Below are 21,040 nucleotides of genomic sequence, written 5' to 3' on the forward strand. Positions count from 1 at the left end.
GGCGGGTGGGAACAGCCGGGGGTTGAGGGTACTGTGCTAAAAGAGGTGGAGTTATGCAGATCTAAAACGCGTGGATTGCAGCAGCAGCAAGCCGAAAAGTGCAGGCATGTGAGGGATCTAGAGGTTGACAGCATGTCTTCTTAACGGGAGTCCAGGTGGCCATCTCCACAAATGGACTTTTCAGAATCCTTGGGTGGCACCGTAGTCGGAAACCAATTCTGGTTATCGCTTCTCGGCCTTTTGGCTAAGATCAAGTGTAGTATCTGTTCTTATCAGTTTAATATCTGATACGTCCCCTATCTGGGGACCATATATTAAATGGATTTTTAGAACAGGGAGATGGAAAAAGAGCTTGCTCTGTCCACTCCACGCATTGACCTGGTATTGCAGTATCTCCAGGACCGGTGCACCCCTTCTTTAATGCAGTTTCTAAAATCAGAAAGAATTGAATTCAATGCTTTTTATTCATTTTGCTTGTTTGTCGGATTTTGGGATGGACTCTTTGGCTTTGCTTTTCTTCTCCTCATTGGATTTTTCATGTTAAAAGTTGCAGAAGCCAGATGACAAGCTCATTTTGGTTCAACTTCAGCAACTGTGCATTGCATTGCCATGTAATGTAATGTAATGCAATGCTATCTATCTAGCTCTCCCTCTATACTTCCTTTTGGATAAACAGACATATTAGGCAAGCATTTTGGAGCTTTCACCTAAATAACTACAGGTGGTGAGATAAGCTGCACAATATAATTGACCTTTCAGTATATTGTTGCACACACACCATCTATTTAGCAAATGCCCTTGTTATCAACAGCAGCCTTTTAAACTCACCTGAGCTAACAGGTATGTGAGCTGGTTACTCTGCTGCGCTTAAAATTTCTTTTTTGGTTTGCTACAATGCCTTTTCTGAAACGTTGTCTCCCTCTGCTGGAACACTGACTTCTTTCATTTAATGCCTGCAGACTATAAAAGAGAAACCAACCCAAAAAGTTTGGTTGATTAGTCTGTGGCATTCTTTTAAACTGTTGCTTATGGCGGTCTCTGTGAGCTTCTCAGTGACATTCAGCCATCCAGGTATCCCGCCTGCAGTAGACGGAATGTGGCAATGGAACGCTGGCTGCGCGTGTCATAATAGGCTCTGAGCCTTTATATACCTGCGCACAGCAGCAGCCACCTTCAGTCTGCTGCTGGACAGCCAGCAGCAGCAGCAGCAGGAGAGGTAATTAATCAGCAACCCTCCTGCTAAGGGTAGACAGCTGCTCGTTCCACCCCCCCCCCCCGCCTTAATTGGTTCTCCTCCCTTCCAACGGTGTTGAGGCGGGTGGGAACAGCCGGGGGTTGAGGGTACTGTGCTAAAAGAGGTGGAGTTATGCAGATCTAAAACGCGTGGATTGCAGCAGCAGCAAGCCGAAAAGTGCAGGCATGTGAGGGATCTAGAGGTTGACAGCATGTCTTCTTAACGGGAGTCCAGGTGGCCATCTCCACAAATGGACTTTTCAGAATCCTTGGGTGGCATCGTAGTCGGAAACCAATTCTGGTTATCGCTTCTCGGCCTTTTGGCTAAGATCAAGTGTAGTATCTGTTCTTATCAGTTTAATATCTGATACGTCCCCTATCTGGGGACCATATATTAAATGGATTTTTAGAACAGGGAGATGGAAAAAGAGCTTGCTCTGTCCACTCCACGCATTGACCTGGTATTGCAGTATCTCCAGGACCGGTGCACCCCTTCTTTAATGCAGTTTCTAAAATCAGAAAGAATTGAATTCAATGCTTTTTGTTCATTTTGCTTGTTTGTCGGATTTTGGGATGGACTCTTTGGCTTTGCTTTTCTTCTCCTCATTGGATTTTTCATGTTAAAAGTTGCAGAAGCCAGATGACAAGCTCATTTTGGTTCAACTTCAGCAACTGTGCATTGCATTGCCATGTAATGTAATGTAATGCAATGCTATCTATCTAGCTCTCCCTCTATACTTCCTTTTGGATAAACAGACATATTAGGCAAGCATTTTGGAGCTTTCACCTAAATAACTACAGGTGGTGAGATAAGCTGCACAATATAATTGACCTTTCAGTATATTGTTGCACACACACCATCTATTTAGCAAATGCCCTTGTTATCAACAGCAGCCTTTTAAACTCACCTGAGCTAACAGGTATGTGAGCTGGTTACTCTGCTGCGCTTAAAATTTCTTTTTTGGTTTGCTACAATGCCTTTTCTGAAACGTTGTCTCCCTCTGCTGGAACACTGACTTCTTTCATTTAATGCCTGCAGACTATAAAAGAGAAACCAACCCAAAAAGTTTGGTTGATTAGTCTGTGGCATTCTTTTAAACTGTTGCTTATGGCGGTCTCTGTGAGCTTCTCAGTGACATTCAGCCATCCAGGTATCCCGCCTGCAGTAGACGGAATGTGGCAATGGAACGCTGGCTGCGCGTGTCATAATAGGCTCTGAGCCTTTATATACCTGGGCACAGCAGCAGCCACCTTCAGTCTGCTGCTGGACAGCCAGCAGCAGCAGCAGCAGGAGAGGTAATTAATCAGCAACCCTCCTGCTAAGGGTAGACAGCTGCTCGTTCCACCCCCCCCCGCCTTAATTGGTTCTCCTCCCTTCCAACGGTGTTGAGGCGGGTGGGAACAGCCGGGGGTTGAGGGTACTGTGCTAAAAGAGGTGGAGTTATGCAGATCTAAAACGCGTGGATTGCAGCAGCAGCAAGCCGAAAAGTGCAGGCATGTGAGGGATCTAGAGGTTGACAGCATGTCTTCTTAATGGGAGTCCAGGTGGCCATCTCCACAAATGGACTTTTCAGAATCCTTGGGTGGCACCGTAGTCGGAAACCAATTCTGGTTATCGCTTCTCGGCCTTTTGGCTAAGATCAAGTGTAGTATCTGTTCTTATCAGTTTAATATCTGATACGTCCCCTATCTGGGGACCATATATTAAATGGATTTTTAGAACAGGGAGATGGAAAAAGAGCTTGCTCTGTCCACTCCACGCATTGACCTGGTATTGCAGTATCTCCAGGACCGGTGCACCCCTTCTTTAATGCAGTTTCTAAAATCAGAAAGAATTGAATTCAATGCTTTTTGTTCATTTTGCTTGTTTGTCGGATTTTGGGATGGACTCTTTGGCTTTGCTTTTCTTCTCCTCATTGGATTTTTCATGTTAAAAGTTGCAGAAGCCAGATGACAAGCTCATTTTGGTTCAACTTCAGCAACTGTGCATTGCATTGCCATGTAATGTAATGTAATGCAATGCTATCTATCTAGCTCTCCCTCTATACTTCCTTTTGGATAAACAGACATATTAGGCAAGCATTTTGGAGCTTTCACCTAAATAACTACAGGTGGTGAGATAAGCTGCACAATATAATTGACCTTTCAGTATATTGTTGCACACACACCATCTATTTAGCAAATGCCCTTGTTATCAACAGCAGCCTTTTAAACTCACCTGAGCTAACAGGTATGTGAGCTGGTTACTCTGCTGCGCTTAAAATTTCTTTTTTGGTTTGCTACAATGCCTTTTCTGAAACGTTGTCTCCCTCTGCTGGAACACTGACTTCTTTCATTTAATGCCTGCAGACTATAAAAGAGAAACCAACCCAAAAAGTTTGGTTGATTAGTCTGTGGCATTCTTTTAAACTGTTGCTTATGGCGGTCTCTGTGAGCTTCTCAGTGACATTCAGCCATCCAGGTATCCCGCCTGCAGTAGACGGAATGTGGCAATGGAACGCTGGCTGCGCGTGTCATAATAGGCTCTGAGCCTTTATATACCTGCGCACAGCAGCAGCCACCTTCAGTCTGCTGCTGGACAGCCAGCAGCAGCAGCAGCAGGAGAGGTAATTAATCAGCAACCCTCCTGCTAAGGGTAGACAGCTGCTCGTTCCACCCCCCCCCGCCTTAATTGGTTCTCCTCCCTTCCAACGGTGTTGAGGCGGGTGGGAACAGCCGGGGGTTGAGGGTACTGTGCTAAAAGAGGTGGAGTTATGTAGATCTAAAACGCGTGGATTGCAGCAGCAGCAAGCCGAAAAGTGCAGGCATGTGAGGGATCTAGAGGTTGACAGCATGTCTTCTTAACGGGAGTCCAGGTGGCCATCTCCACAAATGGACTTTTCAGAATCCTTGGGTGGCACCGTAGTCGGAAACCAATTCTGGTTATCGCTTCTCGGCCTTTTGGCTAAGATCAAGTGTAGTATCTGTTCTTATCAGTTTAATATCTGATACGTCCCCTATCTGGGGACCATATATTAAATGGATTTTTAGAACAGGGAGATGGAAAAAGAGCTTGCTCTGTCCACTCCACGCATTGACCTGGTATTGCAGTATCTCCAGGACCGGTGCACCCCTTCTTTAATGCAGTTTCTAAAATCAGAAAGAATTGAATTCAATGCTTTTTGTTAATTTTGCTTGTTTGTCGGATTTTGGGATGGACTCTTTGGCTTTGCTTTTCTTCTCCTCATTGGATTTTTCATGTTAAAAGTTGCAGAAGCCAGATGACAAGCTCATTTTGGTTCAACTTCAGCAACTGTGCATTGCATTGCCATGTAATGTAATGTAATGCAATGCTATCTATCTAGCTCTCCCTCTATACTTCCTTTTGGATAAACAGACATATTAGGCAAGCATTTTGGAGCTTTCACCTAAATAACTACAGGTGGTGAGATAAGCTGCACAATATAATTGACCTTTCAGTATATTGTTGCACACACACCATCTATTTAGCAAATGCCCTTGTTATCAACAGCAGCCTTTTAAACTCACCTGAGCTAACAGGTATGTGAGCTGGTTATTCTGCTGCGCTTAAAATTTCTTTTTTGGTTTGCTACAATGCCTTTTCTGAAACGTTGTCTCCCTCTGCTGGAACACTGACTTCTTTCATTTAATGCCTGCAGACTATAAAAGAGAAACCAACCCAAATAGTTTGGTTGATTAGTCTGTGGCATTCTTTTAAACTGTTGCTTATGGCGGTCTCTGTGAGCTTCTCAGTGACATTCAGCCATCCAGGTATCCCGCCTGCAGTAGACGGAATGTGGCAATGGAACGCTGGCTGCGCGTGTCATAATAGGCTCTGAGCCTTTATATACCTGCGCACAGCAGCAGCCACCTTCAGTCTGCTGCTGGACAGCCAGCAGCAGCAGCAGCAGGAGAGGTAATTAATCAGCAACCCTCCTGCTAAGGGTAGACAGCTGCTCGTTCCACCCCCCCCCCCCGCCTTAATTGGTTCTCCTCCCTTCCAACGGTGTTGAGGCGGGTGGGAACAGCCGGGGGTTGAGGGTACTGTGCTAAAAGAGGTGGAGTTATGCAGATCTAAAACGCGTGGATTGCAGCAGCAGCAAGCCGAAAAGTGCAGGCATGTGAGGGATCTAGAGGTTGACAGCATGTCTTCTTAACGGGAGTCCAGGTGGCCATCTCCACAAATGGACTTTTCAGAATCCTTGGGTGGCACCGTAGTCGGAAACCAATTCTGGTTATCGCTTCTCGGCCTTTTGGCTAAGATCAAGTGTAGTATCTGTTCTTATCAGTTTAATATCTGATACGTCCCCTATCTGGGGACCATATATTAAATGGATTTTTAGAACAGGGAGATGGAAAAAGAGCTTGCTCTGTCCACTCCACGCATTGACCTGGTATTGCAGTATCTCCAGGACCGGTGCACCCCTTCTTTAATGCAGTTTCTTAAATTTAGAAAGAATTGAATTCAATGCTTTTTGTTCATTTTGCTTGTTTGTCGGATTTTGGGATGGACTCTTTGGCTTTGCTTTTCTTCTCCTCATTGGATTTTTCATGTTAAAAGTTGCAGAAGCCAGATGACAAGCTCATTTTGGTTCAACTTCAGCAACTGTGCATTGCATTGCCATGTAATGTAATGTAATGCAATGCTATCTATCTAGCTCTCCCTCTATACTTCTTTTGGATAAACAGACATATTAGGCAAGCATTTTGGAGCTTTCACCTAAATAACTACAGGTGGTGAGATAAGCTGCACAATATAATTGACCTTTCAGTATATTGTTGCACACACACCATCTATTTAGCAAATGCCCTTGTTATCAACAGCAGCCTTTTAAACTCACCTGAGCTAACAGGTATGTGAGCTGGTTACTCTGCTGCGCTTAAAATTTCTTTTTTGGTTTGCTACAATGCCTTTTCTGAAACGTTGTCTCCCTCTGCTGGAACACTGACTTCTTTCATTTAATGCCTGCAGACTATAAAAGAGAAACCAACCCAAAAAGTTTGGTTGATTAGTCTGTGGCATTCTTTTAAACTGTTGCTTATGGCGGTCTCTGTGAGCTTCTCAGTGACATTCAGCCATCCAGGTATCCCGCCTGCAGTAGACGGAATGTGGCAATGGAACGCTGGCTGCGCGTGTCATAATAGGCTCTGAGCCTTTATATACCTGCGCACAGCAGCAGCCACCTTCAGTCTGCTGCTGGACAGCCAGCAGCAGCAGCAGCAGGAGAGGTAATTAATCAGCAACCCTCCTGCTAAGGGTAGACAGTTGCTCGTTCCACCCCCCCCCCGCCTTAATTGGTTCTCCTCCCTTCCAACGGTGTTGAGGCGGGTGGGAACAGCCGGGGGTTGAGGGTACTGTGCTAAAAGAGGTGGAGTTATGCAGATCTAAAACGCGTGGATTGCAGCAGCAGCAAGCCGAAAAGTGCAGGCATGTGAGGGATCTAGAGGTTGACAGCATGTCTTCTTAACGGGAGTCCAGGTGGCCATCTCCACAAATGGACTTTGCAGAATCCTTGGGTGGCACCGTAGTCGGAAACCAATTCTGGTTATCGCTTCTCGGCCTTTTGGCTAAGATCAAGTGTAGTATCTGTTCTTATCAGTTTAATATCTGATACGTCCCCTATCTGGGGACCATATATTAAATGGATTTTTAGAACAGGGAGATGGAAAAAGAGCTTGCTCTGTCCACTCCACGCATTGACCTGGTATTGCAGTATCTCCAGGACCGGTGCACCCCTTCTTTAATGCAGTTTCTAAAATCAGAAAGAATTGAATTCAATGCTTTTTGTTCATTTTGCTTGTTTGTCGAATTTTGGGATGGACTCTTTGGCTTTGCTTTTCTTCTCCTCATTGGATTTTTCATGTTAAAAGTTGCAGAAGCCAGATGACAAGCTCATTTTGGTTCAACTTCAGCAACTGTGCATTGCATTGCCATGTAATGTAATGTAATGCAATGCTATCTATCTAGCTCTCCCTCTATACTTCCTTTTGGATAAACAGACATATTAGGCAAGCATTTTGGAGCTTTCACCTAAATAACTACAGGTGGTGAGATAAGCTGCACAATATAATTGACCTTTCAGTATATTGTTGCACACACACCATCTATTTAGCAAATGCCCTTGTTATCAACAGCAGCCTTTTAAACTCACCTGAGCTAACAGGTATGTGAGCTGGTTACTCTGCTGCGCTTAAAATTTATTTTTTGGTTTGCTACAATGCCTTTTCTGAAACGTTGTCTCCCTCTGCTGGAACACTGACTTCTTTCATTTAATGCCTGCAGACTATAAAAGAGAAACCAACCCAAAAAGTTTGGTTGATTAGTCTGTGGCATTCTTTTAAACTGTTGCTTATGGCGGTCTCTGTGAGCTTCTCAGTGACATTCAGCCATCCAGGTATCCCGCCTGCAGTAGACGGAATGTGGCAATGGAACGCTGGCTGCGCGTGTCATAATAGGCTCTGAGCCTTTATATACCTGCGCACAGCAGCAGCCACCTTCAGTCTGCTGCTGGACAGCCAGCAGCAGCAGCAGCAGGAGAGGTAATTAATCAGCAACCCTCCTGCTAAGGGTAGACAGCTGCTCGTTCCACCCCCCCCCCCCCCGCCTTAATTGGTTCTCCTCCCTTCCAACGGTGTTGAGGCGGGTGGGAACAGCCGGGGGTTGAGGGTACTGTGCTAAAAGAGGTGGAGTTATGCAGATCTAAAACGCGTGGATTGCAGCAGCAGCAAGCCGAAAAGTGCAGGCATGTGAGGGATCTAGAGGTTGACAGCATGTCTTCTTAACGGGAGTCCAGGTGGCCATCTCCACAAATGGACTTTTCAGAATCCTTGGGTGGCATCGTAGTCGGAAACCAATTCTGGTTATCGCTTCTCGGCCTTTTGGCTAAGATCAAGTGTAGTATCTTTTCTTATCAGTTTAATATCTGATACGTCCCCTATCTGGGGACCATATATTAAATGGATTTTTAGAACAGGGAGATGGAAAAAGAGCTTGCTCTGTCCACTCCACGCAGTGACCTGGTATTGCAGTATCTCCAGGACCGGTGCACCCCTTCTTTAATGCAGTTTCTAAAATCAGAAAGAATTGAATTCAATGCTTTTTGTTCATTTTGCTTGTTTGTCGGATTTTGGGATGGACTCTTTGGCTTTGCTTTTCTTCTCCTCATTGGATTTTTCATGTTAAAAGTTGCAGAAGCCAGATGACAAGCTCATTTTGGTTCAACTTCAGCAACTGTGCATTGCATTGCCATGTAATGTAATGTAATGCAATGCTATCTATCTAGCTCTCCCTCTATACTTCCTTTTGGATAAACAGACATATTAGGCAAGCATTTTGGAGCTTTCACCTAAATAACTACAGGTGGTGAGATAAGCTGCACAATATAATTGACCTTTCAGTATATTGTTGCACACACACCATCTATTTAGCAAATGCCCTTGTTATCAACAGCAGCCTTTTAAACTCACCTGAGCTAACAGGTATGTGAGCTGGTTACTCTGCTGCGCTTAAAATTTCTTTTTTGGTTTGCTACAATGCCTTTTCTGAAACGTTGTCTCCCTCTGCTGGAACACTGACTTCTTTCATTTAATGCCTGCTGACTATAAAAGAGAAACCAACCCAAAAAGTTTGGTTGATTAGTCTGTGGCATTCTTTTAAACTGTTGCTTATGGCGGTCTCTGTGAGCTTCTCAGTGACATTCAGCCATCCAGGTATCCCGCCTGCAGTAGACGGAATGTGGCAATGGAACGCTGGCTGCGCGTGTCATAATAGGCTCTGAGCCTTTATATACCTGCGCACAGCAGCAGCCACCTTCAGTCTGCTGCTGGACAGCCAGCAGCAGCAGCAGCAGGAGAGGTAATTAATCAGCAACCCTCCTGCTAAGGGTAGACAGCTGCTCGTTCCACCCCCCCCCCCGCCTTAATTGGTTCTCCTCCCTTCCAACGGTGTTGAGGCGGGTGGGAACAGCCGGGGGTTGAGGGTACTGTGCTAAAAGAGGTGGAGTTGTGCAGATCTAAAACGCGTGGATTGCAGCAGCAGCAAGCCGAAAAGTGCAGGCATGTGAGGGATCTAGAGGTTGACAGCATGTCTTCTTAACGGGAGTCCAGGTGGCCATCTCCACAAATGGACTTTTCAGAATCCTTGGGTGGCACCGTAGTCGGAAACCAATTCTGGTTATCGCTTCTCGGCCTTTTGGCTAAGATCAAGTGTAGTATCTGTTCTTATCAGTTTAATATCTGATACGTCCCCTATCTGGGGACCATATATTAAATGGATTTTTAGAACAGGGAGATGGAAAAAGAGCTTGCTCTGTCCACTCCACGCATTGACCTGGTATTGCAGTATCTCCAGGACCGGTGCACCCCTTCTTTAATGCAGTTTCTAAAATCAGAAAGAATTGAATTCAATGCTTTTTGTTCATTTTGCTTGTTTGTCGGATTTTGGGATGGACTCTTTGGCTTTGCTTTTCTTCTCCTCATTGGATTTTTCATGTTAAAAGTTGCAGAAGCCAGATGACAAGCTCATTTTGGTTCAACTTCAGCAACTGTGCATTGCATTGCCATGTAATGTAATGTAATGCAATGCTATCTATCTAGCTCTCCCTCTATACTTCCTTTTGGATAAACAGACATATTAGGCAAGCATTTTGGAGCTTTCACCTAAATAACTACAGGTGGTGAGATAAGCTGCACAATATAATTGACCTTTCAGTATATTGTTGCACACACACCATCTATTTAGCAAATGCCCTTGTTATCAACAGCAGCCTTTTAAACTCACCTGAGCTAACAGGTATGTGAGCTGGTTACTCTGCTGCGCTTAAAATTTCTTTTTTGGTTTGCTACAATGCCTTTTCTGAAACGTTGTCTCCCTCTGCTGGAACACTGACTTCTTTCATTTAATGCCTGCAGACTATAAAAGAGAAACCAACCCAAAAAGTTTGGTTGATTAGTCTGTGGCATTCTTTTAAACTGTTGCTTATGGCGGTCTCTGTGAGCTTCTCAGTGACATTCAGCCATCCAGGTATCCCGCCTGCAGTAGACGGAATGTGGCAATGGAACGCTGGCTGCGCGTGTCATAATAGGCTCTGAGCCTTTATATACCTGCGCACAGCAGCAGCCACCTTCAGTCTGCTGTTGGACAGCCAGCAGCAGCAGCAGCAGGAGAGGTAATTAATCAGCAACCCTCCTGCTAAGGGTAGACAGCTGCTCGTTCCACCCCCCCCCCCGCCTTAATTGGTTCTCCTCCCTTCCAACGGTGTTGAGGCGGGTGGGAACAGCAAGGGGTTGAGGGTACTGTGCTAAAAGAGGTGGAGTTATGCAGATCTAAAACGCGTGGATTGCAGCAGCAGCAAGCCGAAAAGTGCAGGCATGTGAGGGATCTAGAGGTTGACAGCATGTCTTCTTAACGGGAGTCCAGGTGGCCATCTCCACAAATGGACTTTTCAGAATCCTTGGGTGGCACCGTAGTCGGAAACCAATTCTGGTTATCGCTTCTCGGCCTTTTGGCTAAGATCAAGTGTAGTATCTGTTCTTATCAGTTTAATATCTGATACGTCCTCTATCTGGGGACCATATATTAAATGGATTTTTAGAACAGGGAGATGGAAAAAGAGCTTGCTCTGTCCACTCCACGCATTGACCTGGTATTGCAGTATCTCCAGGACCGGTGCACCCCTTCTTTAATGCAGTTTCTAAAATCAGAAAGAATTGAATTCAATGCTTTTTGTTCATTTTGCTTGTTTGTCGGATTTTGGGATGGACTCTTTGGCTTTGCTTTTCTTCTCCTCATTGGATTTTTCATGTTAAAAGTTGCAGAAGCCAGATGACAAGCTCATTTTGGTTCAACTTCAGCAACTGTGCATTGCATTGCCATGTAATGTAATGTAATGCAATGCTATCTATCTAGCTCTCCCTCTATACTTCCTTTTGGATAAACAGACATATTAGGCAAGCATTTTGGAGCTTTCACCTAAATAACTACAGGTGGTGAGATAAGCTGCACAATATAATTGACCTTTCAGTATATTGTTGCACACACACCATCTATTTAGCAAATGCCCTTGTTATCAACAGCAGCCTTTTAAACTCACCTGAGCTAACAGGTATGTGAGCTGGTTACTCTGCTGCGCTTAAAATTTCTTTTTTGGTTTGCTACAATGCCTTTTCTGAAACGTTGTCTCCCTCTGCTGGAACACTGACTTCTTTCATTTAATGCCTGCAGACTATAAAAGAGAAACCAACCCAAAAAGTTTGGTTGATTAGTCTGTGGCATTCTTTTAAACTGTTGCTTATGGCGGTCTCTGTGAGCTTCTCAGTGACATTCAGCCATCCAGGTATCCCGCCTGCAGCAGACGGAATGTGGCAATGGAACGCTGGCTGCGCGTGTCATAATAGGCTCTGAGCCTTTATATACCTGCGCACAGCAGCAGCCACCTTCAGTCTGCTGCTGGACAGCCAGCAGCAGCAGCAGCAGGAGAGGTAATTAATCAGCAACCCTCCTGCTAAGGGTAGACAGCTGCTCGTTCCACCCCCCCCCCCCCCGCCTTAATTGGTTCTCCTCCCTTCCAACGGTGTTGAGGCGGGTGGGAACAGCCGGGGGTTGAGGGTACTGTGCTAAAAGAGGTGGAGTTATGCAGATCTAAAACGCGTGGATTGCAGCAGCAGCAAGCCGAAAAGTGCAGGCATGTGAGGGATCTAGAGGTTGACAGCATGTCTTCTTAACGGGAGTCCAGGTGGCCATCTGCACAAATGGACTTTTCAGAATCCTTGGGTGGCACCGTAGTCGGAAACCAATTCTGGTTATCGCTTCTCGGCCTTTTGGCTAAGATCAAGTGTAGTATCTGTTCTTATCAGTTTAATATCTGATACGTCCCCTATCTGGGGACCATATATTAAATGGATTTTTAGAACAGGGAGATGGAAAAAGAGCTTGCTCTGTCCACTCCACGCATTGACCTGGTATTGCAGTATCTCCAGGACCGGTGCACCCCTTCTTTAATGCAGTTTCTAAAATCAGAAAGAATTGAATTCAATGCTTTTTGTTCATTTTGCTTGTTTGTCGGATTTTGGGATGGACTCTTTGGCTTTGCTTTTCTTCTCCTCATTGGATTTTTCATGTTAAAAGTTGCAGAAGCCAGATGACAAGCTCATTTTGGTTCAAGTTCAGCAACTGTGCATTGCATTGCCATGTAATGTAATGTAATGCAATGCTATCTATCTAGCTCTCCCTCTATACTTCCTTTTGGATAAACAGACATATTAGGCAAGCATTTTGGAGCTTTCACCTAAATAACTACAGGTGGTGAGATAAGCTGCACAATATAATTGACCTTTCAGTATATTGTTGCACACACACCATCTATTTAGCAAATGCCCTTGTTATCAACAGCAGCCTTTTAAACTCACCTGAGCTAACAGGTATGTGAGCTGGTTACTCTGCTGCGCTTAAAATTTATTTTTTGGTTTGCTACAATGCCTTTTCTGAAACGTTGTCTCCCTCTGCTGGAACACTGACTTCTTTCATTTAATGCCTGCAGACTATAAAAGAGAAACCAACCCAAAAAGTTTGGTTGATTAGTCTGTGGCATTCTTTTAAACTGTTGCTTATGGCGGTCTCTGTGAGCTTCTCAGTGACATTCAGCCATCCAGGTATCCCGCCTGCAGTAGACGGAATGTGGCAATAGAACGCTGGCTGCGCGTGTCATAATAGGCTCTGAGCCTTTATATACCTGCGCACAGCAGCAGCCACCTTCAGTCTGCTGCTGGACAGCCAGCAGCAGCAGCAGCAGGAGAGGTAATTAATCAGCAACCCTCCTGCTAAGGGTAGACAGCTGCTCGTTCCACCCCCCCCCCCCCCGCCTTAATTGGTTCTCCTCCCTTCCAACGGTGTTGAGGCGGGTGGGAACAGCCGGGGGTTGAGGGTACTGTGCTAAAAGAGGTGGAGTTATGCAGATCTAAAACGCGTGGATTGCAGCAGCAGCAAGCCGAAAAGTGCAGGCATGTGAGGGATCTAGAGGTTGACAGCATGTCTTCTTAACGGGAGTCCAGGTGGCCATCTCCACAAATGGACTTTTCAGAATCCTTGGGTGGCATCGTAGTCGGAAACCAATTCTGGTTATCGCTTCTCGGCTTTTTGGCTAAGATCAAGTGTAGTATCTTTTCTTATCAGTTTAATATCTGATACGTCCCCTATCTGGGGACCATATATTAAATGGATTTTTAGAACAGGGAGATGGAAAAAGAGCTTGCTCTGTCCACTCCACGCATTGACCTGGTATTGCAGTATCTCCAGGACCGGTGCACCCCTTCTTTAATGCAGTTTCTAAAATCAGAAAGAATTGAATTCAATGCTTTTTGTTCATTTTGCTTGTTTGTCGGATTTTGGGATGGACTCTTTGGCTTTGCTTTTCTTCTCCTCATTGGATTTTTCATGTTAAAAGTTGCAGAAGCCAGATGACAAGCTCATTTTGGTTCAACTTCAGCAACTGTGCATTGCATTGCCATGTAATGTAATGTAATGCAATGCTATCTATCTAGCTCTCCCTCTATACTTCCTTTTGGATAAACAGACATATTAGGCAAGCATTTTGGAGCTTTCACCTAAATAACTACAGGTGGTGAGATAAGCTGCACAATATAATTGACCTTTCAGTATATTGTTGCACACACACCATCTATTTAGCAAATGCCCTTGTTATCAACAGCAGCCTTTTAAACTCACCTGAGCTAACAGGTATGTGAGCTGGTTACTCTGCTGCGCTTAAAATTTCTTTTTTGGTTTGCTACAATGCCTTTTCTGAAACGTTGTCTCCCTCTGCTGGAACACTGACTTCTTTCATTTAATGCCTGCAGACTATAAAAGAGAAACCAACCCAAAAAGTTTGGTTGATTAGTCTGTGGCATTCTTTTAAACTGTTGCTTATGGCGGTCTCTGTGAGCTTCTCAGTGACATTCAGCCATCCAGGTATCCCGCCTGCAGTAGACGGAATGTGGCAATGGAACGCTGGCTGCGCGTGTCATAATAGGCTCTGAGCCTTTATATACCTGCGCACAGCAGCAGCCACCTTCAGTCTGCTGCTGGACAGCCAGCAGCAGCAGCAGCAGGAGAGGTAATTAATCAGCAACCCTCCTGCTAAGGGTAGACAGCTGCTCGTTCCACCCCCCCCCCGCCTTAATTGGTTCTCCTCCCTTCCAACGATGTTGAGGCGGGTGGGAACAGCCGGGGGTTGAGGGTACTGTGCTAAAAGAGGTGGAGTTATGCAGATCTAAAACGCGTGGATTGCAGCAGCAGCAAGCCGAAAAGTGCAGGCATGTGAGGGATCTAGAGGTTGACAGCATGTCTTCTTAACGGGAGTCCAGGTGGCCATCTCCACAAATGGACTTTTCAGAATCCTTGGGTGGCACCGTAGTCGGAAACCAATTCTGGTTATCGCTTCTCGGCCTTTTGGCTAAGATCAAGTGTAGTATCTGTTCTTATCAGTTTAATATCTGATACGTCCCCTATCTGGGGACCATATATTAAATGGATTTTTAGAACAGGGAGATGGAAAAAGAGCTTGCTCTGTCCACTCCACGCATTGACCTGGTATTGCAGTATCTCCAGGACCGGTGCACCCCTTCTTTAATGCAGTTTCTAAAATCAGAAAGAATTGAATTCAATGCTTTTTGTTCATTTTGCTTGTTTGTCGGATTTTGGGATGGACTCTTTGGCTTTGCTTTTCTTCTCCTCATTGGATTTTTCATGTTAAAAGTTGCAGAAGCCAGATGACAAGCTCATTTTGGTTCAACTTCAGCAACTGTGCATTGCATTGCCATGTAATGTAATGTAATGCAATGCTATCTATCTAGCTCTCCCTCTATACTTCCTTTTGGATAAACAGACATATTAGGCAAGCATTTTGGAGCTTTCACCTAAATAACTACAGGTGGTGAGATAAGCTGCACAATATAATTGACCTTTCAGTATATTGTTGCACACACACCATCTATTTAGCAAATGCCCTTGTTATCAACAGCAGCCTTTTAAACTCACCTGAGCTAACAGGTATGTGAGCTGGTTACTCTGCTGCGCTTAAAATTTCTTTTTTGGTTTGCTACAATGCCTTTTCTGAAACGTTGTCTCCCTCTGCTGGAACACTGACTTCTTTCATTTAATGCCTGCAGACTATAAAAGAGAAACCAACCCAAAAAGTTTGGTTGATTAGTCTGTGGCATTCTTTTAAACTGTTGCTTATGGCGGTCTCTGTGAGCTTCTCAGTGACATTCAGCCATCCAGGTATCCCGCCTGCAGTAGACGGAATGTGGCAATGGAACGCTGGCTGCGCGTGTCATAATAGGCTCTGAGCCTTTATATACCTGCGCACAGCAGCAGCCACCTTCAGTCTGCTGCTGGACAGCCAGCAGCAGCAGCAGCAGGAGAGGTAATTAATCAGCAACCCTCCTGCTAAGGGTAGACAGCTGCTCGTTCCACCCCCCCCCGCCTTAATTGGTTCTCCTCCCTTCCAACGATGTTGAGGCGGGTGGGAACAGCCGGGGGTTGAGGGTACTGTGCTAAAAGAGGTGGAGTTATGCAGATCTAAAACGCGTGGATTGCAGCAGCAGCAAGCCGAAAAGTGCAGGCATGTGAGGGATCTAGAGGTTGACAGCATGTCTTCTTAACGGGAGTCCAGGTGGCCATCTCCACAAATGGACTTTTCAGAATCCTTGGGTGGCACCGTAGTCGGAAACCAATTCTGGTTATCGCTTCTCGGCCTTTTGGCTAAGATCAAGTGTAGTATCTGTTCTTATCAGTTTAATATCTGATACGTCCCCTATCTGGGGACCATATATTAAATGGATTTTTAGAACAGGGAGATGGAAAAAGAGCTTGCTCTGTCCACTCCACGCATTGACCTGGTATTGCAGTATCTCCAGGACCGGTGCACCCCTTCTTTAATGCAGTTTCTAAAATCAGAAAGAATTGAATTCAATGCTTTTTGTTCATTTTGCTTGTTTGTCGGATTTTGGGATGGACTCTTTGGCTTTGCTTTTCTTCTCCTCATTGGATTTTTCATGTTAAAAGTTGCAGAAGCCAGATGACAAGCTCATTTTGGTTCAACTTCAGCAACTGTGCATTGCATTGCCATGTAATGTAATGTAATGCAATGCTATCTATCTAGCTCTCCCTCTATACTTCCTTTTGGATAAACAGACATATTAGGCAAGCATTTTGGAGCTTTCACCTAAATAACTACAGGTGGTGAGATAAGCTGCACAATATAATTGACCTTTCAGTATATTGTTGCACACACACCATCTATTTAGCAAATGCCCTTGTTATCAACAGCAGCCTTTTAAACTCACCTGAGCTAACAGGTGTGTGAGCTGGTTACTCTGCTGCGCTTAAAATTTCTTTTTTGGTTTGCTACAATGCCTTTTCTGAAACGTTGTCTCCCTCTGCTGGAACACTGACTTCTTTCATTTAATGCCTGCAGACTATAAAAGAGAAACCAACCCAAAAAGTTTGGTTGATTAGTCTGTGGCATTCTTTTAAACTGTTGCTTATGGCGGTCTCTGTGAGCTTCTCAGTGACATTCAGCCATCCAGGTATCCCGCCTGCAGTAGACGGAATGTGGCAATGGAACGCTGGCTGCGCGTGTCATAATAGGCTCTGAGCCTTTATATACCTGCGCACAGCAGCAGCCACCTTCAGTCTGCTGCTGGAAAGCCAGCAGCAGCAGCAGCAGGAGAGGTAATTAATCAGCAACCCTCCTGCTAAGGGTAGACAGCTGCTCGTTCCACCCCCCCCCCCGCCTTAATTGGTTCTCCTCCCTTCCAACGGTGTTGAGGCGGGTGGGAACAGCCGGGGGTTGAGGGTACTGTGCTAAAAGAGGTGGAGTTATGCAGATCTAAAACGCGTGGATTGCAGCAGCAGCAAGCCGAAAAGTGCAGGCATGTGAGGGATCTAGAGGTTGACAGCATGTCTTCTTAACGGGAGTCCAGGTGGCCATCTCCACAAATGGACTTTTCAGAATCCTTGGGTGGCACCGTAGTCGGAAACCAATTCTGGTTATCGCTTCTCGGCCTTTTGGCTAAGATCAAGTGTAGTATCTGTTCTTATCAGTTTAATATCTGATACGTCCCCTATCTGGGGACCATATATTAAATGGATTTTTAGAACAGGGAGATGGAAAAAGAGCTTGCTCTGTCCACTCCACGCATTGACCTGGTATTGCAGTATCTCCAGGACCGGTGCACCCTTTCTTTAATGCAGTTTCTAAAATCAGAAAGAATTGAATTCAATGCTTTTTGTTCATTTTGCTTGTTTGTCGGATTTTGGGATGGACTCTTTGGCTTTGCTTTTCTTCTCCTCATTGGATTTTTCATGTTAAAAGTTGCAGAAGCCAGATGACAAGCTCATTTTTGTTCAACTTCAGCAACTGTGCATTGCATTGCCATGTAATGTAATGTAATGCAATGCTATCTATCTAGCTCTCCCTCTATACTTCCTTTTGGATAAACAGACATATTAGGCAAGCATTTTGGAGCTTTCACCTAAATAACTACAGGTGGTGAGATAAGCTGCACAATATAATTGACCTTTCAGTATATTGTTGCACACACACCATCTATTTAGCAAATGCCCTTGTTATCAACAGCAGCCTTTTAAACTCACCTGAGCTAACAGGTATGTGAGCTGGTTACTCTGCTGCGCTTAAAATTTCTTTTTTGGTTTGCTACAATGCCTTTTCTGAAACGTTGTCTCCCTCTGCTGGAACACTGACTTCTTTCATTTAATGCCTGCAGACTATAAAAGAGAAACCAACCCAAAAAGTTTGGTTGATTAGTTTGTGGCATACTTTTAAACTGTTGCTTATGGCGGTCTCTGTGAGCTTCTCAGTGACATTCAGCCATCCAGGTATCCCGCCTGCAGTAGACGGAATGTGGCAATGGAACGCTGGCTGCGCGTGTCATAATAGGCTCTGAGCCTTTATATACCTGCGCACAGCAGCAGCCACCTTCAGTCTGCTGCTGGACAGCCAGCAGCAGCAGCAGCAGGAGAGGTAATTAATCAGCAACCCTCCTGCTAAGGGTAGACAGCTGCTCGTTCCACCCCCCCCCCCGCCTTAATTGGTTCTCCTCCCTTCCAACGGTGTTGAGGCGGGTGGGAACAGCCGGGGGTTGAGGGTACTGTGCTAAAAGAGGTGGAGTTATGCAGATCTAAAACGCGTGGATTGCAGCAGCAGCAAGCCGAAAAGTGCAGGCATGTGAGGGATCTAGAGGTTGACAGCATGTCTTCTTAACGGGAGTCCAGGTGGCCATCTCCACAAATGGACTTTTCAGAATCCTTGGGTGGCACCGTAGTCGGAAACCAATTCTGGTTATCGCTTCTCGGCCTTTTGGCTAAGATCAAGTGTAGTATCTGTTCTTATCAGTTTAATATCTGATACGTCCCCTATCTGGGGACCATATATTAAATGGATTTTTAGAACAGGGAGATGGAAAAAGAGCTTGCTCTGTCCACTCCACGCATTGACCTGGTATTGCAGTATCTCCAGGACCGGTGCACCCCTTCTTTAATGCAGTTTCTAAAATCAGAAAGAATTGAATTCAATGCTTTTTGTTCATTTTGCTTGTTTGTCGGATTTTGGGATGGACTCTTTGGCTTTGCTTTTCTTCTCCTCATTGGATTTTTCATGTTAAAAGTTGCAGAAGCCAGATGACAAGCTCATTTTGGTTCAACTTCAGCAACTGTGCATTGCATTGCCATGTAATGTAATGTAATGCAATGCTATCTATCTAGCTCTCCCTCTATACTTCCTTTTGGATAAACAGACATATTAGGCAAGCATTTTGGAGCTTTCACCTAAATAACTACAGGTGGTGAGATAAGCTGCACAATATAATTGACCTTTCAGTATATTGTTGCACACACACCATCTATTTAGCAAATGCCCTTGTTATCAACAGCAGCCTTTTAAACTCACCTGAGCTAACAGGTATGTGAGCTGGTTACTCTGCTGCGCTTAAAATTTCTTTTTTGGTTTGCTACAATGCCTTTTCTGAAACGTTGTCTCCCTCTGCTGGAACACTGACTTCTTTCATTTAATGCCTGCAGACTATAAAAGAGAAACCAACCCAAAAAGTTTGGTTGATTAGTCTGTGGCATTCTTTTAAACTGTTGCTTATGGCGGTCTCTGTGAGCTTCTCAGTGACATTCAGCCATCCAGGTATCCCGCCTGCAGTAGACGGAATGTGGCAATGGAACGCTGGCTGCGCGTGTCATAATAGGCTCTGAGCCTTTATATACCTGCGCACAGCAGCAGCCACCTTCAGTCTGCTGCTGGACAGCCAGCAGCAGCAGCAGCAGGAGAGGTAATTAATCAGCAACCCTCCTGCTAAGGGTAGACAGCTGCTCGTTCCACCCCCCCCCCCGCCTTAATTGGTTCTCCTCCCTTCCAACGGTGTTGAGGCGGGTGGGAACAGCCGGGGGTTGAGGGTACTGTGCTAAAAGAGGTGGAGTTATGCAGATCTAAAACGCGTGGATTGCAGCAGCAGCAAGCCGAAAAGTGCAGGCATGTGAGGGATCTAGAGGTTGACAGCATGTCTTCTTAACGGGAGTCCAGGTGGCCATCTCCACAAATGGACTTTTCAGAATCCTTGGGTGGCACCGTAGTCGGAAACCAATTCTGGTTATCGCTTCTCGGCCTTTTGGCTAAGATCAAGTGTAGTATCTGTTCTTATCAGTTTAATATCTGATACGTCCCCTATCTGGGGACCATATATTAAATGGATTTTTAGAACAGGGAGATGGAAAAAGAGCTTGCTCTGTCCACTCCACGCATTGACCTGGTATTGCAGTATCTCCAGGACCGGTGCACCCCTTCTTTAATGCAGTTTCTAAAATCAGAAAGAATTGAATTCAATGCTTTTTGTTCATTTTGCTTGTTTGTCGGATTTTGGGATGGACTCTTTGGCTTTGCTTTTCTTCTCCTCATTGGATTTTTCATGTTAAAAGTTGCAGAAGCCAGATGACAAGCTCATTTTGGTTCAACTTCAGCAACTGTGCATTGCATTGCCATGTAATGTAATGTAATGCAATGCTATCTATCTAGCTCTCCCTCTATACTTCCTTTTGGATAAACAGACATATTAGGCAAGCATTTTGGAGCTTTCACCTAAATAACTACAGGTGGTGAGATAAGCTGCACAATATAATTGACCTTTCAGTATATTGTTGCACACACACCATCTATTTAGCAAATGCCCTTGTTATCAACAGCAGCCTTTTAAACTCACCTGAGCTAACAGGTATGTGAGCTGGTTACTCTGCTGCGCTTAAAATTTCTTTTTTGGTTTGCTACAATGCCTTTTCTGAAACGTTGTCTCCCTCTGCTGGAACACTGACTTCTTTCATTTAATGCCTGCAGACTATAAAAGAGAAACCAACCCAAAAAGTTTGGTTGATTAGTTTGTGGCATTCTTTTAAACTGTTGCTTATGGCGGTCTCTGTGAGCTTCTCAGTGACATTCAGCCATCCAGGTATCCCGCCTACAGTAGACGAATGTGGCAATGGAACGCTGGCTGCGCGTGTCATAATAGGCTCTGAGCCTTTATATACCTGCGCACAGCAGCAGCCACCTTCAGTCTGCTGCTGGACAGCCAGCAGCAGCAGCAGCAGGAGAGGTAATTAATCAGCAACCCTCCTGCTAAGGGTAGACAGCTGCTCGTTCCACCCCCCCCCGCCTTAATTGGTTCTCCTCCCTTCCAACGGTGTTGAGGCGGGTGGGAACAGCCGGGGGTTGAGGGTACTGTGCTAAAAGAGGTG

At 45.1% G+C, this 21,040-nt stretch overlaps 16 non-coding genes across 16 annotated transcripts; all 16 read left to right on the forward strand.

Moving 5' to 3' along the window:
- Window positions 1-224: 224 nt before the first annotated feature.
- Window positions 225-415, forward strand: LOC141199824 (U2 spliceosomal RNA). Its single transcript, XR_012271567.1, has one exon. It is a non-coding gene; the product is annotated as a U2 spliceosomal RNA (small nuclear RNA).
- Window positions 416-1,537: 1,122 nt separating this feature from the next.
- Window positions 1,538-1,728, forward strand: LOC141199825 (U2 spliceosomal RNA). Its single transcript, XR_012271568.1, has one exon. It is a non-coding gene; the product is annotated as a U2 spliceosomal RNA (small nuclear RNA).
- A 1,119-nt stretch (window positions 1,729-2,847) lies between these two features.
- LOC141199827 (U2 spliceosomal RNA) lies at window positions 2,848-3,038 on the forward strand. The gene has a single exon (XR_012271569.1). It is a non-coding gene; the product is annotated as a U2 spliceosomal RNA (small nuclear RNA).
- A 1,119-nt stretch (window positions 3,039-4,157) lies between these two features.
- On the forward strand, window positions 4,158-4,348 carry LOC141199828 (U2 spliceosomal RNA). Its single transcript, XR_012271570.1, has one exon. It is a non-coding gene; the product is annotated as a U2 spliceosomal RNA (small nuclear RNA).
- Window positions 4,349-5,470: 1,122 nt separating this feature from the next.
- On the forward strand, window positions 5,471-5,661 carry LOC141199829 (U2 spliceosomal RNA). Its single transcript, XR_012271571.1, has one exon. It is a non-coding gene; the product is annotated as a U2 spliceosomal RNA (small nuclear RNA).
- Window positions 5,662-6,781: 1,120 nt separating this feature from the next.
- LOC141199830 (U2 spliceosomal RNA) lies at window positions 6,782-6,972 on the forward strand. The gene has a single exon (XR_012271572.1). It is a non-coding gene; the product is annotated as a U2 spliceosomal RNA (small nuclear RNA).
- Window positions 6,973-8,096: 1,124 nt separating this feature from the next.
- LOC141200781 (U2 spliceosomal RNA) lies at window positions 8,097-8,287 on the forward strand. The gene has a single exon (XR_012272491.1). It is a non-coding gene; the product is annotated as a U2 spliceosomal RNA (small nuclear RNA).
- Window positions 8,288-9,408: 1,121 nt separating this feature from the next.
- On the forward strand, window positions 9,409-9,599 carry LOC141199832 (U2 spliceosomal RNA). Its single transcript, XR_012271574.1, has one exon. It is a non-coding gene; the product is annotated as a U2 spliceosomal RNA (small nuclear RNA).
- Window positions 9,600-10,720: 1,121 nt separating this feature from the next.
- LOC141200415 (U2 spliceosomal RNA) lies at window positions 10,721-10,911 on the forward strand. Its single transcript, XR_012272136.1, has one exon. It is a non-coding gene; the product is annotated as a U2 spliceosomal RNA (small nuclear RNA).
- A 1,124-nt stretch (window positions 10,912-12,035) lies between these two features.
- Window positions 12,036-12,226, forward strand: LOC141199833 (U2 spliceosomal RNA). Its single transcript, XR_012271575.1, has one exon. It is a non-coding gene; the product is annotated as a U2 spliceosomal RNA (small nuclear RNA).
- Window positions 12,227-13,350: 1,124 nt separating this feature from the next.
- Window positions 13,351-13,541, forward strand: LOC141200749 (U2 spliceosomal RNA). Its single transcript, XR_012272460.1, has one exon. It is a non-coding gene; the product is annotated as a U2 spliceosomal RNA (small nuclear RNA).
- Window positions 13,542-14,661: 1,120 nt separating this feature from the next.
- Window positions 14,662-14,852, forward strand: LOC141199834 (U2 spliceosomal RNA). Its single transcript, XR_012271576.1, has one exon. It is a non-coding gene; the product is annotated as a U2 spliceosomal RNA (small nuclear RNA).
- Window positions 14,853-15,971: 1,119 nt separating this feature from the next.
- Window positions 15,972-16,162, forward strand: LOC141199835 (U2 spliceosomal RNA). The gene has a single exon (XR_012271577.1). It is a non-coding gene; the product is annotated as a U2 spliceosomal RNA (small nuclear RNA).
- Window positions 16,163-17,283: 1,121 nt separating this feature from the next.
- Window positions 17,284-17,474, forward strand: LOC141201281 (U2 spliceosomal RNA). Its single transcript, XR_012272847.1, has one exon. It is a non-coding gene; the product is annotated as a U2 spliceosomal RNA (small nuclear RNA).
- A 1,121-nt stretch (window positions 17,475-18,595) lies between these two features.
- On the forward strand, window positions 18,596-18,786 carry LOC141199836 (U2 spliceosomal RNA). The gene has a single exon (XR_012271578.1). It is a non-coding gene; the product is annotated as a U2 spliceosomal RNA (small nuclear RNA).
- A 1,121-nt stretch (window positions 18,787-19,907) lies between these two features.
- Window positions 19,908-20,098, forward strand: LOC141199837 (U2 spliceosomal RNA). The gene has a single exon (XR_012271579.1). It is a non-coding gene; the product is annotated as a U2 spliceosomal RNA (small nuclear RNA).
- Window positions 20,099-21,040: the final 942 nt, after the last annotated feature.

Source organism: Phyllobates terribilis, unplaced genomic scaffold (genome assembly GCF_046119375.1).
Source record: "Phyllobates terribilis strain yellow unplaced genomic scaffold, ASM4611937v1 Scaffold_108__1_contigs__length_5656254, whole genome shotgun sequence".
Taxonomy (NCBI): domain Eukaryota; kingdom Metazoa; phylum Chordata; class Amphibia; order Anura; family Dendrobatidae; genus Phyllobates; species Phyllobates terribilis.